Source organism: Xenopus laevis, chromosome 5L, assembly GCF_017654675.1.
Source record: "Xenopus laevis strain J_2021 chromosome 5L, Xenopus_laevis_v10.1, whole genome shotgun sequence".
In the NCBI taxonomy this organism is placed as follows: Eukaryota; Metazoa; Chordata; class Amphibia; order Anura; family Pipidae; genus Xenopus; species Xenopus laevis.
This window is the reverse complement of record NC_054379.1, coordinates 22,042,545-22,056,375: the sequence shown is the minus strand read 5'-3', so window position 1 is coordinate 22,056,375 and position 13,831 is coordinate 22,042,545. Positions and strand designations below refer to the sequence as shown.

General features: G+C 43.6%; 1 protein-coding gene across 1 annotated transcript in view; it reads left to right on the top strand.

Moving 5' to 3' along the window:
* Positions 1-10,776: 10,776 nt before the first annotated feature.
* LOC108716513 (disheveled-associated activator of morphogenesis 2) overlaps positions 10,777-13,831 on the top strand; it is a 145,535-nt gene continuing 142,480 nt past the window's right edge. Inside the window, exon 1 of the mRNA XM_018262697.2 lies at positions 10,777-12,196. The gene's annotated coding sequence lies outside the window, so the exon portion shown is untranslated. The remainder of the gene's footprint in view (positions 12,197-13,831) is intronic.

Below are 13,831 nucleotides of genomic sequence, written 5' to 3'. Positions count from 1 at the left end.
CCTGGCATCTCAAATCATATAAAAATTATATATTATAAGTCAATGGCAGATGTCCATATCCCAATTTGAAGATATTGTAGTCTGTGATGGGTTTAGCCTGATAATCTGAATATCAAATTTAATTAGCGATAAGCCAAAAAAATCGAGTGATTTGGGAATAAAGTCCAAAAAATTTGTATGATTTGGGTTTTTTGCTTGATTCTATCAAGTTTTTTCCGACCAGACTTTTTCAAATTATTTTATTGATAAATAAGATAGAAATGTGGATGGGAGTTTGTTTGAGTTTGGTTTAACAAAAATATGAAATAAATTCGAGTTTTAGTAAGTAACCTCCTTAGTGTTTTTCAATCTATAGCCTTTCAGTTGTTCTTTAAAGGAGAACTAAAGCCTTATTAAAGTAGTTGGCTAGAAATACTGTACATTGTATTTTGGGATTCTATATCAGCCCAAGCCAACCACAGCCCTTGGTCATGGAAAATCTGTGCCCCTGAATATGCCGCAGTAGCTCCCCATCTTCTTTTCTGCTGATTCAAATATATTGTTCAAATGTTGGTAAAGACTTTCCTTCCGTTCTCAATGTATTTGGTTCATCATACAGAGTTGGGAGTCGCCAAAACTTCCTTATCTTCATAAATCACCATATATCACTCTGGAGAACCATTTCAATCAAAAATGTGATCCTTTATTAAAATGCAATATATGTTTCGGATCAAACAGATCCTTCCTCAGGATCTGAAAGTGAACACTGGCACCTGAGGAAGGATCTGTTTGATCCGAAACATGTAGTGCAATTTAATAAAGGATCACATGTTTCTGCTGTTTCACTGCACATGCTCTGTGCTGCTGTCACTTACTGAGCTTAGGGACCCACTCACAATATACAGTACACATAGAATAGAAATGTCACAATATAAGGCTGATTAGTAATTAATATAGATAATTACTACACAATGTTGGACTGGCCCACCGGGATACCAGGAAAACTCCCGGTGGGCCCAGGTATCATTAGACCTTTTGTTTCTAACCATTTGGCCTATTTCATGGTCATTCCCTATTTATTTATGGGAGAAAAGAGGCTCAAGAATGGATGGATAGTGTATAGTATGTAGAGAAAAGAGACTAGGAGAATAAAGAGGTTGAGTGAGCAGAGGAGCAACAATAGTTTGGTCTGTTTTCTAGTGGGCCCACAGTCTGAGGTTTTCTGGTGGGCCCCTGGCATCCCAGTACAACACCGTTACTACATGGCAGCACAGAAACCAGTGCAATTAGCATCAGAATTTAATAATCATCCCTGTAGCATCAGCTTATATTAGAGACAAAGGTGTCACAGACACTTTTCAAGATGGTGACCCCCTGTGACAAGTTTGAAATCCTGGACCATTGCTGCTATTGATATGCTGAAACTTTAGGCAGGTACAATAAGTTCAGTATGTAAAATATGGCATTTGTAACCATATTTTTTTAGGGTTTAGTTCTCCTTTAAGTTCAGCTCCTTCTCCCTTACTGAAAGCATAATGCTGAATATTGTACTTCAACAACACCCGACGGGCCATAGATTGGGGAGTAAAACTTCCAGTAACTGTTTTGCCCAGAGTCACAATTCCACCTAAATATGCCAGTGTATCACAAACCCACGTGGGTCCCTTCTCTGCTCACTATCAATACACAGAGCCTGGGGCAACAAACCCAGAGCTCACCCATCATTAAATGACAGTGTTTATATTGAGCTTCTGAAAGCACAAGGATTCTATGCAAGGCCATGACTTTCTCCTGAGCCGGAGACCCACGGGCCGGTCTCACTTAGCTGGAAAGTACAAAAGCTTTTCTAAACTGAAAGATTAATGGAAGCCAAAATGCTTTGAAGCCGTCGCCCTTTCATTTTCCTTACACTTCATATTCATTCGTTTATTCTCCGCTCAGTGGCTCCATGTGACTAGGGCCCCAGAACAATTGAAAGGATCCAGGCTGTTAAGCACAGGCCCATGGCACAAGATACATCATTAAAGCAATATTGTCATAAAAAGTGTTTTTGTTTCTTTCTTTATTAATCATTTAATTTTTATTTACATCTAAAAATCTTAGTCACTTCTAAACAGCAGTCCTGTCCTGCTTTATGGCTGAAATTCTAGCTATCTGTATAACAGAGCATTCTGTCCCAGTGGCTGCACAGATCCTATCTGACCCTCATTGTAAGCCGCAGTCCTGCCTTGCTTTATGGCTGAGATTCTAGCTATCTGTATAACAGAACATTCTGTCCCAGTGGCTGCACAGATCCCTATTGTGAGCAGCAGTCCTGCGTTGCCTTATGCCTGCCATTATAACATACTTAATATTTCTGTTCTCTGTTCCTGGAAGTTGTTTCCCAATATGACAAACTAAAGGGAACTCATAGGGTTTACGAGTCGGGATGTTATTGCTTCTAGGAAGGGTCTCCTTTTGATGTATCACCTGTCTGCTGACTGAAGCCATTTACACCCTCCTGTTTATCACTCCCTTGATGTGGGCAGGATTACGAGCTGACTGAGACGCTCTTTAACAGTCACCAGATGCCACTATCAGTGTGATGTCCCCCGTCTGCTGAAATATCCAATTTTATAAGCTAAAGGCACAAAGCACACGTTATTCAGTAATTAGCTCAGGTTCGGTGTCACTTTGATGTCATCGTACTAATTGGTTGAATTATTTAGGTTTAATAAGGTTTTTCAGACTACTGAAGTTCAAGCCAGCTCTTTCACGTCCTACAATTGGTTTGAGCTCCCCTTCAATTCTTTTTTTATATATACGGTATATACGTTTTAGGTCTTATGGAATGGCATTTAGAGCCCATACACAAAGCAGGGGTATGTACAAGCCTGCAATTCCCTGCATATGTGCCCTAAAAAGCCACACATCGTATTTAGCTTCCAGTGCAAAGTGAGTGCAGTTCCAAAATGATCCCAGTACCTGTCTTGAACTACTTGATTCTGGTGCCACAGCTAATGTACTTCAGCTTTACCAGAAAACTAGGTATCCGACTCTATCCCCTGTCTGCACCTTCGCAGAGACTGCAAGAGAATTGAAAGTGGGGTTATTTATTGTGAAACTCTATTTCTCTGTCCCTCAACATCAATAATATTGGGAGTGCCTTGGGAGTCCCACCATATACTGGTCTCTTGATTAAGTTTCTGCCTAAGGTTCATACTGCCTTCAGCATTGTCTGTTGTAGCTTTTGCTGATGCCCATAATGTCTACCAGAACCAGGTCCTACTCCTCTGCCTGTTCCTGTGCCTGCTCTTGCTTGTTCATTCGCCCCTTATTTTTTTCCAATGCCAACTCCCATGTTGTAAGTTCCAGTTCCATTCTCCAATTCTCCTCATGTATTTTTCTGTGTGTGTTCCAGACAGTCCCTGTCCCCATTCCCAGCCAACAGGTCTTGGGGCAGCAATGGGAAGGGTGGTACTTTAAGTGCCACCATTAGAATTTCTGCCATTGGCAGCTTTGTCGTTGTGCTAACATCATTGCATTGGCGTCAGTATTGCTGTGTGTTGGGCATTAAGGGTTGTGACCAAAGTCACTGACTTTTGAGAAGTAGAAAGATTTTTGTGCCATAGGTCCTCTTGCCTGTCCCTGAGCATACCTGCTACTAATGCTGTTCTTTTGGAATTTGATTGTGGCCTCTTATTCTGATTACTCTTGAATGCTAGCTGAATAGAACTGTTTTATCCCTTGGTACCTTGGCCAGGCTTGCCTGTCTGCCTCTACCTACTTTGTCTGCCCTGCTTGTTTTAATACTTGTGACATGCCCCTTTCTTGCCAGTTTTCCAGCCTCTGTCCTGCCTGTGCCCCAGTTCCTCCTTTGTTCCTAGTCCAACATTTATTGGCCCTGTGTGTGTAAAATACAGAGGCTCACATAGTAACTCTGATCTAAGAGGAGAGGCAGCTCTTCTCATAGATAATATCTCTCTTTAAATGACAAAAGGGTTTATTTAAACCCAGTTGCCATGGAACAGTCCTTTGTGTGATCGGCACCGCTCCATTTGTGCAGAGCTTGCAGTTAAACCCATACCAACCCATTTCCCAAAGAACATTCCAGGAAACCTACACCCGGCTATAATAGGGGACCCCTGCCCTTTGTCACGGTTTAAAGGGAAGAGAAGAAAGGATAATGAGGTGTGAGTTTATGGGCCAGAGCTGGAGATCCCGAAGGAGCCAGCTGTTTGTGGGATATTGTTCCCAGTGTGATTCTCCAATCAATGACAAGTTTCCAGAGGATACGTCACTGGGTGTCTGAAGTGGGGCATATTCCACCCTCACCCTCTGCCGACCCACATAGGTCTGACCACATCTTCCTCCCTCAGTTATATCATTTCCAGTGCTGAAGGGATATTCCGCCCTTGGCTGTTCGTGTTTCCTCAAGGCTTATGAGCTGGTGTTCCAAACTCTGGTGCCAAAATCATTATTGCTGTGGGATGCCGATGATGCCAGTCCTACCAATGTCTCTCTAACTATGGCAACATCTCCAAAACATCATCCCATAATAATAAGGCTACAGAGAACAGACACTGAATAGTGCTGAAATGCTCCATGCCCTAAATCAAAGTTCAAAGAGTAAAAAATAAGTACAATCCGCCATGTTTTTTGCACCCTACTGTCTATTATGCACCTTATTTTACTGCTTATTTTTACTGCTTCTACTGTAGGCAGACTCATCAGTGAAAGTGGACCCTGGAACCAGTTTTAGGTTTGTGGAATCTCCTAAATGCTCATTTTTCTCCTTTCTGCCCCAGCTGTATCAACCATAGGAACCTGAATTGAGGTTTGGAGGGAGATTGGAGCAAGTTTCATGGATTATTACAACAAGCAGACCTGTAAGGGGCAGAGTCATTCCTGGGAAGTTGAAGATGTGAGGGCCCCAAGATTTTTCTTCTGCACAGGAACACAGACAATAAAAGGTGGCATTCCTTATGGAATTATAGTAAGTTCACACTGGGATGGAGACTAATGAAAATTATGTATAATTTCTGTACTGTGGAGGGGAACTATATAAATAAAGGGAAATAGTAACCAATAATAAGTGTTGTGCCTTGATACTTCTGCCTGTTGCAATGGACTGTTATTTTTGGTGCTGGAGGGCACCAACTACTGAGCACACAGCTCCTGCAGTATGGCATAGTCCTGTGAGGCTACCATTCTGACATAAAATATATATTCACATTCTACAATCTATGCCATAAACCAAGAGAGAACTGCTGTTGTTTGCCAAAAAGGAAATCAGGTGAGTACCAGGAAACAGATTAATCAAAACTCAAAAAGTAATATTCCCTGTTGCAATAGGAAAGTAAGTTGTTTCCAGCCCCCGGTCTACCATGAGACAAGGTAAGAAATTTGCCCGGGGGAATCCTCAGAGATGGCAAAAGCTGCTGAACTGTCATGAGATATACAGTAGATATAATACCAAAGATGCCACCCCCCTTGTTCAGTTCAGTTCCAGAACAGTATTTTGGGGTGAGTGGGTGGTATCCAATCTGCTGCCTCAGACTCCAGTAATTCACCCACCCATGGGGCTCAGGGGATACTTGGTAGCAAGGGCAGTGCCCTGTGACAAAATACGCCAGGGGTATTAACTTTTGTAAAGAAGAGGAGTGGCCAAACTGTGGTAGAATAGTGATCTTTGTCACTTAGGGGTACCTAACAAATTGATGCCCTCCAGTCATTTTGACTTTAGTTCTCCTTTGTCAAAAACTTTTAATAAATATACTACATTTCCAATTTTCCCCTAATAAAGTGCCCCAAGAAGAAAACTGTAGCCAATCAGAGCATTACAATGTTTGTCTCACGTCATGCCTGTTTCCCCAGTAATTCCAGCAACTGGTTGACATTGGGGGGGGGATTACCGGACAGAGTATTGGGGCCCATGGGATGCAGATGAGAAGTGCATTGGGTTTCATACACCAGACTTTTATGTTACCCAGCAATAAAACCTCCTTCTTCTTACAGGACCCAGAGACTTGTTGTTGGGTAACCCCTGACATAATCATAGCAGATCCTAGCAGGGGCCCTTTTATGACCCTGCTCACATTTCTGGTACTCGCCAGGAGCTCATTTCTTATTCTGTCACATAAAATTCCCAGAACTTTGGCTCGTTTGATGGGCAAATTTACAGGCTATGAAATCCAAGCTGATTCCACCTACTGCACTTGGATCCTTGTGGGAAATAGCTCCTGCCGGAATCGCTCCTCTTACCGGACTGCATGTCCCCAATGGAAGAATTTAACTCTAGTGATGCTGGGATCAAGATACAGAGAGATCCCATAAAACTATGGCAGCATAGGTATTCCCCTGTACTAAGCACAATTCAGCAGGAACAGTCCCTAAGTTTGCTCATAACCTGTACAGAGATATGTATTAGTTCTTGGTTTCAAGCATTTTCCTACTTTGCTCAATACAGGGGAAAACCTATGCTTCAATAGTTGTATTGTATATGTCTGTACAGATGAGCAAATAATTCTATTCAAAGGCTATGAAAGGACTGATTTTTTTTAATGCTGGCTCTTTTGTGTCGGTCACTGACCTAGTTTTAAGGGGATTTTTATATGATAAATAAGGTTGTAGCGAACAATGGAGGTGCATGCAAAAATTATTTTGACGCCTATTGACTTCAATTAGTTTTGAAAATTTTTCGGTAAATTCTTGAATTTTTGGGCAAAGGGAAAAGGCACAGATTCGCCCATCACTAGTTATACCTTGAGCAACCAAAGTCACTGGGCAGTGTGTGTGTGTGTCCAACCAGCCCAGCTGAGAAAAATACATTTTAGTCCCTATCCCTATACTGTTTAGGGGCCTGGAGCCACTGTATGTAATAAAATCATGGGAGGGGCTGTCAAAATGTAAATTTTTTAACAGCACGTTCATATTCAGCCCCTTATTGCAAGGGAGCTACTACCCAGTGATGGTCTAGATACTCTAAACTGGGGTGCCACGATGGCCTGACTGGCCAGTTAGCAATTAATATATCAGGTGACAGATGTTCTATTAGTTTATATTTAACGTGTTATACTTTCCCTTACATTTACACAGATCCCCCAGGGATCTTCCACCTTGCTTCCTCCAGTGAAAAATTGTTTCTGAATGTTATTAATATCCTTGTGCACACACACACACACACTCGTGCATTCCTTCACTCTCTCGCACACCTGGTTTGTGTTAGTGCACCCTAAACGCTCCCCGGCTGCAAGTTAATGTGGCCCCATATTGATTTTATTATGTGAATAGATGTGTAAAGTCAAGTAAAGACATAGAATGATACATACTGTTTGGCTGATGGAGGGTTAAACATTAGAGTAGGCTTAACCCCTCCCCGTCATGCTGTTTTATAACTACAGAGATAAGGAAGATTCCCTGGATAAAGATGTGGGTGATTATGATACCCACCAGGGGTTCCTAATCAGTAGGCAGACACTATAGGTCAGCTCTGACTGACAGCAGCCTGCCTTCAGCACAACAATACGCTTAAAGTGTGACCCAGAGTCCCAGACAGTGATATTCCTTCCCATTTCCCACTTCTCCTGCCTGTTGCTAGGTTAGGTTGGACTCTAGCAACCAGGTCATCAGATTAAATTCTAAGAGAGTGAGACAGGAGTAGGGTCGCCACCTTTTTTGGAAGACCATTTTGGACTTCCTATATACAGTATTTATATATTTTTATGTATATATATTCCCTATTACTAACAGGTTCCCCCCCTAGACAGGGAGCACAAGATAAAAAAGAGTAATTCCATTATCAAGGTAGGACAGTGCCCAAGTAAGGTGGTTGGTAGAGGCGGGTCCAATTTTAAAAAAAATATCAAATTTGTATTTTTTTTTGCAGGTTTGCTGGCACTGAGTGGATTAATGAACTGTTTCGCTGGAGGCAGGCTTCAATGAGTCAGAACTAACCCATATTCATTGTCTCCAGGCAATGCTAATGTCACGGTCTGCACGCAAACGCCAGAACGAATGCCAAGCACCCTGGTCTGTGCTCGTGCTTCACCTGTAGTGTGACCGCCTTTGGCCTCTGGAGGAGCCCTCAGCTACTTGGATGCCACCAGGACTTAAACAAGAGGTGCAAGGCTAGAGGCTTTGGATAAACAGCCTGGGAAAGGAGGCAGCATGAAGTGTAACACATGGGCGGGATTAGTAGGGTTTTTAAAGAAATGTTCAATAAATCAACCCAAAACACATTGAGCATATACTTAAAAGAACACTTTCTTGTTTTTCACACAACATGTCTCCTTATTTGGCTGCGGGACCTGGGAGTTTGTAGTGAAGCCACTGATTGGCTGCATTTATAGTAAGTTCTTGCAGGCTGAAAGCCAGTGCTGATCAGTAGGGGGAGCCTAAGATCTACTCAAGCCCTACTGCTCCCGAGCAGCTAAAGCTGGAAGTGAAAGACTGGGCCCCTCCTATAGGGCTGATGTAAAGTCCTGCAGGTAATGCACCCCTAGGGCATCCCATAGGAACGCCAGCCCTCTTTTGCTTGATGCTGCCTTTGGCTGTCCAGGGTTCTGGGAGTTTCAGTCCAACAGCTGGTGACCAGATGCTGGAAATCCCTATACTGAAAAAAGAAAATAAAAATGTAATAGAAGCTTCATCATACTGAAATAAGGAACTTTCTAAATACAATCAATAAGAATTCTGTACAGTTTCTGAAATAAACAAGTTTATCTTCAATATCTCAATCCCAGCATCTTTTTTCTCTTCTTTCTGTCTTCATGCAGGAGTTGCAGTGCAGGTGCCAGATTTTCTATGACAGTTAAATCCAATATGTCTTATGGGGGCGGGGGGCACGCTTTACTAGCAGATGTGTTAGAGCTCATTCAATAACTGATTCCAGTATAAACAAAATGTAACAACTGTACAAATTCTTCATGTAGAGAGACAGGATTTCTAGTGATTTTAACAAAGTGAGCTTAAATACATCTTCTAGGCAAAAGGAGCCTCCTTAAAAGACATATTGGATTTAACTTTAAAAATTAGACTTTCAACCAGTGTCGGACTGGCGCATTTGGGGCTCACCGGGTTCCTGTGAGCATTCGAAAAAAATGGAGCGATGCGTGCATGCGCAAGGGGCGGAGAGGCGCGAGCACGCGCAAGTAATGGCCACACATATTTTCTTTTACTTTCGCCCGATAGGGGAGTGAGTCTGAGCCGGTGGGGGCCCATGAGGGCCGGGGCCCACCGGGTTTTTTCCCGGTGTCAAGCCGGCCCAGTCTGACCCTGCTTCCAACAGATGCTGAGCGGGGGAAAGTGTAGAGTGACTTTATTATTTTAAAAACGATTCCGAATATTTAATTGATTATATTTAGAAAATGTAGTTCAGTGTGTTGAAACTTATATCGAATTTTAATTTTCCTGATAGTTCCCCTTGAATCATTATTTCTCAGGCTTTGGCCCCCCCTACTTTCCAGAACTGTAGCCCCCTCATCTGCAACTTGGGCCCTGCACCCTGTTAAAGCTGTACATTGAGCAACTGGCAGAGATGGGAATTCTGGGTAATGGAAATGATTTTGCTGCCACCCTTCCACCAACTCCTTGTTAAAACATCCCTTCCCTGTGCTAATTGTTTCCTCAACAAATCTCTATTTTATTAATTTAATATTTAATTAGATAGATTAACAGCTCCCCCATGGGGAGGGATTAGTGAGTGCACCCCTTATATCCAATCATAACCATAATAACCAAAAACGAATCAGCAGCACTAACCAATTGTAGGGTGCCCTCTGCTGGTGGCAGGAACTGAGAGCTCCACACAGGGCTTTTCTACCCTATACTAAATGAATAATAATGTGCAGCAAAATAAGCAGAGAATATTATGCATATAGTGGAACAGCGTGTCCCTTTAAAGAGTTAGGGTTTTTTTGCACATGGATGGGGGGAGGGGCTTAATCAGGTTCCCATGGTCAGAAGTCAGCTCCCTGGCACAGGGCAGTCTCAGCTGTTGCCACAGGCAGGAGGCACTTGGTTGGCACAATAGGTTGGCAGCGGTTGCCAGAGAGAGGAGGCAGCTGGTTGGCAAAGCATTGCAATCCCAGTATGGAGTTAGTCTCTAAATCAATTCTTATTGGCTTCTCCCAGGATCCATCACAGCAACTAGGATGCCTTACTTCAACAGCAGCTGTAGGCTGAGTGTGTGCCTATTCATCTGGCCTATTGAGTGTGGCAAGCAGTGTAAGTGCTGCTCCATCTGTTGGTTGAAGACATTATTGCTGCAGATGCGCTAATTAACAATTTTCCCACTAATCGCCTGTAATCCATAACAGGGATGTCCATATCTAAGCAGCCAGGGGAACAAGGGAGTTGTAGTTCAACAAATGCTAGAGGGTCTCAGAGAGGCATAAATAGAACTGCAGTTATATTTATATAGATATATATATATATATATATAATATTTTTTTTTTTTGAACAGCGAGCAAAGAACTGGCCTATGGAGTGTAGCATTCCTATGCAGCACCACCTGCTGGTGAATAACAATTATTGCTTCATACCTACTGTTCAGCCCAGATAAAGCAGAGACGGAACCCACTTTATCAGGGATATCAAATCTGCAGTTGGACTACAAATCCCAGAAACCTTTGACAAGAACAGCAGCAGGGTAGGGGAAGAGAGAGACTGCAGAAATATTATTTTTCCATGCAAGCAATTAGCCTACTGAGTGCAGTTTAATTGAGAGGACAGAATTGCAGCTCTCCAATTTATCCAGTCTGTGCCCCTACTTCTGTGCCAGGGAATCTCTCCCTTTTTTTCTCAGCATTTAATCTGCAGGAGTGACAGTGGAAGAGACAGAAACAAAGTGGATGCATGATGGGCATGAATACGCACAGATCCTATAGCGGAGACTGGCATGTGCCCAGATGGTCAGGGCCAGCTGGAAAGTGAAGCCAAACATGTGTTTGTGTCACTCTGCCCCTTTAAGGCCTGGCGGCTGCACAGTAGCTGCAGGAAGGCCCTGCCCCAATGCCTGAGTTCTGGGATGGAAAAACAGTTCCTGATGTGACTCCCAGTGCAGAGCAACGAGCAGCACTCACACCCTCTCTGCTCCGATCCTGCGCAGCCTGCCTGCCTCCCATGTACACAGCTGCTGGGAAAGCTCTGCCAGGGGAACCCGTGGGGCACGTTGCCTTCTCTGGCCGGGGGCTGAGGGGCGTATATTGCCCTCTCTAGCAGGGGCACACCTCCTTCTCTGCCAGGGGAAAGAAAACTGGGCACCCTTCAAATACCTGGAAGATAAGAGCTAGTCACCCTCATCTCTCCCAGCAATCCAGGCTGTTCTGTGCCAGGGAGGAGGGCACAGAACCTTAACCAAAATCAGATTAGCTGCTGGATACGATCCTCACCATAAGGAGACATACAGCTTGGTACTGTACCCTCTGCCAGGGGACGTGGGCACCTTCTCCTCTGAGGGAAAACAGGGAACTGTGACTTGGGCACCTTCCCCTTTACCAGAGGACTAACACTTGGCACTCTTGTTAAAGGGCACAGACTTGGGCACTTTTCCTTCAGCAAGAGGTGGATACTTGGGCACCTCACCCGAGGTCTGGGCACCATTTTATCGAAAGATAAAAAAACTGGAAAATATTTTTATACCAGTTGTCTAAAGGTTGGCCATCATCTTATCTCATCTAGAACTTGACCCTCTTATTTTGAGCCAGGACAGTGAAATAAGGGCATTCATTCCTCCGCAGAGACTCGTCATTGCAAAGCAGTGAAATCAGGTGGACGCCAATCTTACTGCACGGGATTAAAAAACTGGCACAAGGGCTGGTGCTCAGGCCACAGAAACCAGTGTTTTTCCTGGTGTTCTGGACAAAGAGAAGGGCATTATCATTGGTGCCCAGGCAAAGTTGAAGGACATTTTTGCTGGTGAAAGAAGGGCATTATCATTGGTGCTCAGGACAAATAATAGGGTATTGTCAGTAGTTACTAAGACTTGAATCTGGGCATCACCAGGGGGAAAGATCATTAAGATCAGGGCACTCATTGTTTGGGATCTACAGGAGGCTTACACATTTCGCTGCCAAGGAGAGAGACTGGCACTGATCGCCAGAGGACCGACCATAAAGCACTTTACCCTTGTCACTGCTACTGGGCATAAACAGGGCACCTTAAACAGTGTATGGGAGATCTGTAGTGCCCCTCACTGCACGCCCAGTGGAAGAATCAATCACCCGCAGGACCTCTGGTAAGTGCCACCTTGTTCAGTGTGCCCCTAATCCCTCAGCACCCTTTATCTCCTGCCCCCTGTGTTATGTTATAACCACTACAGCTGCACAAACAGCCCCACGCATTCCCTTTAATTGCCCTGGCATGTGACTTTAACCCTCTTAGTAACTGCAATGAGTATATGGCAATACCAGGCAGTGCCAGCAAGCACTACTCCTGGGCATCCGCAGTATTCCTCTGCCACCCTCTGCAGTACAATATTTGGTTTTGCCCAAACGCCCACTGTCTGCAGATGCCAGTAGTTAACCCCTGCAGCACAGGATGGCAGATCCAGCAGCAGCACTGTGAGACGAGCTGTTATGTGTTTGATATGAAAGGGTTAAAGGGGAAGGGGGGGTGAAGGGCTGATTAAAAGGGAACACATGGTTTTCATGTCAGCTGCTGGGATCTGTACAAGCTGCTCTCACTTCTGTTATACACAACTCACTGCAGGGCTCCTCGTGTCTTGCACAGCCAGCTAGCAATCTATTGCCACGTGTGCTGCAGGCTGTACAGAATTCTGTGGTACCATACAGTCTGACTCTGAATGCATTACTAATTAACCCTTCCCCCTTCTTGTAAAGGGCTGAGGTGCCACCTTAATGTAGTGACATTTGCCCTTTGTAGACAGAGATAAATGGGCAGCTCATGTACATGCTTGCTGCAGACTGACTATAGCTAAGCAGGGTGCATCTAATTGAACTGATAATTAATTTCTCATTTAAAGGAACAGTAAGATTAAAAAATGAAAGCGTTTTAAATGCAGTGTTGCCCTGCACTGGTAAAACTGGCGTGTTTGCTTCAGAAACACTACTATAGTTTATATAAATAAGCTGCTGTGTAGTAATGGGGGGCAGGAATTCAAAGGAGAAAAGGCTCAGGTTACACAGCAGATAAACTCTGTAGAACATAATGGTGTTATCTGTTATCCACTATTTAACTTGTGCCATAGTAGCTTTTTTCAATTTCTGCCATTGCTACAAGGCAGCATATTTATATGATCTATAGTAGTGTTTCTGAAGCAAATAGATCAGGTTTACAGTACAGGGCAATAGTATATGATATTTTCATTTACTTTTTTGGTGTTACTGTTCCTTTAAGGGCAAGGAAGCAGCTCTTGCAGATCTCTAGAAGGCAAAAAAAAAGCAAAATACATGGGGCCCATAGTTGTTTTCTGTGTATTTTGCACGGGCCACGCGTTTTCTACTGACGAACACAGGGAAAAATGCGCCAGCCATGCAGAATTATCACAACAAAAGTCTTGGTGTGTGATAAATCCTTTGTGAACTCACACCGACCTAAAGCTCACTGACAATTGGGGCCACAAGTGGGGAAAGAACCAGGATGGCCCCATTGTACAGCGCTGTGGAATATGTTGGTGCCTTACATCCAAACAAGAATAATGAAACCCAAATCCTGAAGTTAATTACCTGCTTGTTAGCTTCATGCTGCTGGCTGTGCAGATTTCTGCGTAGCCATGAGGAATGCGTATATAATGAATTCTGAATGAATCTTTTCGGCTAGTGTCTGATTTAACTGAATGAGACGACAACTAAATCTTTGGGGTACAGTAGAGGGACCCCATAAGGTTCTTGCATATGCCATTATTTTGATA